Source organism: Entelurus aequoreus, linkage group LG05, assembly GCF_033978785.1.
Source record: "Entelurus aequoreus isolate RoL-2023_Sb linkage group LG05, RoL_Eaeq_v1.1, whole genome shotgun sequence".
In the NCBI taxonomy this organism is placed as follows: Eukaryota; Metazoa; Chordata; class Actinopteri; order Syngnathiformes; family Syngnathidae; genus Entelurus; species Entelurus aequoreus.
Window position 1 is genome coordinate 1,197,471 of NC_084735.1, and position 4,486 is coordinate 1,201,956.

Consider the following 4,486-nt stretch of genomic DNA (forward strand, 5'->3'; position numbering starts at 1 on the left):
CACTTTTAAAACGACTCACTTTGTACACACATTGTATAGTAATGTTTGAGATGATGTGCTCCTAAATCAAACTACAGTACAGGGAGGATGTATAGTACACACACATTATCCATATATAATATTTAAAAAATATAATTAAAAGAGAATATGTATCTTTTTTATTTTATACTAAATTACATAATGTGTAATTTTAATTAAATGCATTTTAATTGTATTTTATTGTGTTTAAGATTATGTGCTTTCATATCAAACTACAGTACAGGGTAGGCGTATAGTATACACACATTATACCAAAAAGTGTTGTTTTTTTTAGATAACGAGTTTGAAAATTACAACTTTTTATGAACATAAAAACTATTTGAAAATGTAATTTAAGGAGAATATGTATCTTGTTTATTTTGTATCAAATTACAAAATATTTATATAGTTGTAATTAATGACATGTTTATTTTATTGTATAGTAATTATTAAGATTATGTGCTCTATCAAACTATAGTACAGGGTGGATGTATAGTATACACAAATACAAAAAAGTGTTGTTTTTTTAAAAAGATAAATAAGTTTGAAAATTAAAACTTTTTATGAATATAATATTTAAAAAATGTAATTAAAGGAGAATATGTATTTTGATTATTTTATATAAAATTAAAAATATTCAATTGTAATTAAATGTTTATTTTATTGTATAGTAATGTTTAAGATTATGTGCTCTCAAATCAAACTACAGTACAAGGAGGACATATAATATACACACATTATACAAAAAAAGTTATTTATTTTAAAGAAACAAGTAATTATTTATGAAAATAATACTTTTTTTTTAAGATAAGTAATTTTGAAAATTTAATTTTTTTATGAATATAATACTATCTTAAAAAATTAATTAAAACCAATACTTATGTTTATTAATTGTTGTTTTTACATTACTTAAAATATTACTTAATCCATATTAATTAAATACTTATTTTATTTTATTGTATAGTAATATTTAAGATTGTGTTTTCAAATCTAACTATAGTACAGGGTGGATGTATAGTATACACACATACAAAACAGTTTTTTTAAGAGATGTACCTTTGATAATCACAAATATGTATGAATGTAATACAATTTAATTAAAACGATGTTTATGTGTATTGTTTATTTTATATTAAATGACAAAGTATTGTTACATTTTAATGAAATAAATTACTTAATTTTACAGAGATGTTTTAGCTGCACATGTGATGTTTCCCTGTCAATCATCAAAGAAGTGTAATCATGATCAAATAATATGTAACTACATCTAAAATAATTAGGTGTATCTGGAGTTGTAAATATTGTATCATTATTGTGTGGCTCTCTGCTGCCCCCTGTCAGGATACACATGAATAGCTTTTTGTTTCCTCCATGCTTGTCCCCGCTTTTGAAATAACAACACATCTGTCATTTAATATTGAAATGTGTTTTTTTGTGGTGCTTTTGACAGTGATGTGACCAAGAGGGTCTTATCCAATGATCATCTGACACTTTCACTTTCACTTTCACTGATGTCTTAACATGCTGATATCACAAATTATTAACCAGCTCTTCTTTTTTTTCTTCATATTCAAAGTGAGGAAAAACTCATTTCATGGTTCATTGGTCCTGTTGCGCTCGGCTGGGCTGTGAAATAAAGAAACATGCACGCTCAAACAAAGCAGGTGTTGCAGGTTTCATTTTTCACCAACCGGCAAGAAGCTCGTGAGGTATACCCGTTGAAGTGTGCATACTCTGCTTTTTTGTTTTTTTTAAATCACCCTTGCCTTCCAGGAAGTGTGTAAGCCGTCTTTCAACAAAACGTGTAAATCTTCACGCTGCCTCATTCTTCTCAACTCTGCTTCTTTTCCGAAAGTCACGCTGAGTAAACACCCCACGCCGCCACCTCGTGCCTCCAAATCATCCTGGCGCCCTTGAGCAAAGCGCCCCAGTGGCACTTCTGGCCTGTGGAGGTGCTTTAATCTAAAATGAGATCAGGTGACCCTCCAGCAGCCTCGGAGAAGATAAAAAAAAAAAATCTCCATTGTGACCACCGGGAAGGAAGCAGGAGAAAAAGCAAGGAATATGTAAGTCGTCGCACACACACACACACACACACACACACACACACACACACACACACACACACACATGGCAAAAAGACTATTCATTTTCCACGTTGACATGATTGAATCAGGTTGATGACACTGTGCTGCCCCCTGCTGCAGTAAATGAATACAGCTGCACAGCAATGGAGTCCCTGCTAATTATCTCCATGCATCATAATAAAGCCAATAAATCAACAGTGATTAGTCAACACTTCATTAAAAAAAAAAAAAGACCTGCAGATGTATCAACATGACAGATTAGGAAGATACTTTGCTTGGCTGCAATATTGTGTTGTAGGGTTGTCCCGATAACAATATTTTACAAACCGCGTTTCCATATGAGTTGGTAAATGGTGTTAGATGTAAATATAAACGGAATACAATCATTTGCAAATCCTTTTCAAGCCATATTCAGTTGAATATGCTACAAAGACAACATATTTCATGTTTAAACTCATTAAAAAAAATGATTTTGCAAATAATCATTAAGTTTATAATTTGATGGCAGCAACACGTGACAAAGAAGTTGTGAAAGGTGGCAATAAATACTGATCAAGTTGAGGAATGCTCATCAAACACTTATTTGGAACATCCCACAGGTGTGCAGGCTCATTGGGAACAGGTGGGTGCCATGATTGGCTATAAAAGTAGATTCCATGAAATGCTCAGTCATTCACAAACAAGGATGGGGCGAGGGTCACCACTTTGTCAACAAATGCCTGAGCAAATTGTTGAACAGTTTAAGAACAACCTTAGAATTGAGGGATTTCACCATCTACGCTCCGTAATATCATCAAAGAGAATGTGGAGAAATCACTGCACGTAAGCAGCTAAGCCCGTGACCTTCCATCCCTCAGGCTGTACTGCATCAACAAGCCACGTCGGTGTGTAAAGGATATCACCACATGGAACACTTCAGAAACCCACTGTCAGTAACTACAGTTGGTCGCTACATCTGTAAGTGCAAGTTAAAACTCTGCTATGCAAGGCGAAAACCGTTTATCAACAACACCCAGAAACGCCAACGGCTTGGCTGGGCCTGAGCTCATCTAAGATGGACTGATACAAAGTGGAAAAGTGTTCTGTGGTCCGACGAGTCCCCATTTCAAATTGTCTTTGGAAACTGTGGACGTCGTGTCCTCCGGACCAAAGAGGAAAAGAACCATCCGGATTGTTCTAGGGTGAAAGTGTAAAAGGCAGCATGTGTGATGGTATGGGGGTGTATTAGTGGCCAAGACATGGGTAACTTACACATCTGTGAAGGCACCATTAAAGGCCTACTGAAATTATTTTTTTTCATTTAAACGGGGATAGCAGATCTATTCTATGTGTCATACTTGATCATTTCGCGATATTGCCATATTTTTGCTGAAAGGATTTAGTATAGAACAACAACGATAAAGATCGCAACTTTTGGTATCTGATAAAAAAAAGGCTTGCCCCTACCGGAAGTAGCGTGACTTAGTCAGTTGAACATATACGCAAAGTTCCCTATTGTTTACAATGATGGCCGCATGAAGTGAGAGAGATTTGGACCGAGAAAGCGACAATTTCCCCATTCATTTGAGCGAGGATGAAAGATTTGTGGATGAGGAAAGTGCAAGTGAAGGACTAGTGGGGAGTTGAAGCTATTCAGATAGGGAAGATGCTGTGAGAGGCGGGGGTGACCTGATATTCAGCTGGGAATGACTAAAACAGTAAATAAACACAAGACATATATATACTCTATTAGCCACAACACAACCAGGCTTATATTTAATATGCCACAAATTAATCCTGCATAAAAACACCTGCGTGTTTGTTATGCTAGCTCCTAGCTCCTCTGCTAGCTCCTAGCTTCATAGAACACGCCAATACAATTCAAACACCTGATCAACACACACAATCACTCAACCCAAAAGACCGTTCACCTAACCCAAGGTTCATAAAGCTTATATATTTTAAAAAAGTTACGTACATACGCAAAAAAAAGCTGCGCACATACGGTCAAGCCATCAAATGTTTAGAAGCCAAAGCTGCATACTCACAGTAGCACGTCTGCGTCTTTGTCATCCAAATCAAAGTAATCCTGGTAAGAGTCTGTGTTGTCCCAGTTCTCTACAGGCGTCTGTGTATCCAAGTCAAAAGTCCTCCTGGTTAGAGTCTCTGTTATCCGAGTTCTTCCATCTTGACTGCATCTTTCGGGAATGTAAACAAAGAAGCGCCGGCTGTGTACTGTTGTTGCTGACTACGTTCGAAAAATACGTCCATTTCGCACCGACAACTTTCTTCTTTGCTTGCTCAGCTTCCTTCTCCATAATGCAATGAAAACATGATTGCAACAGATTCACGAACACAGATGTCCAGAATACTGTGGAATTATGAAATGAAAACAGAGCTTT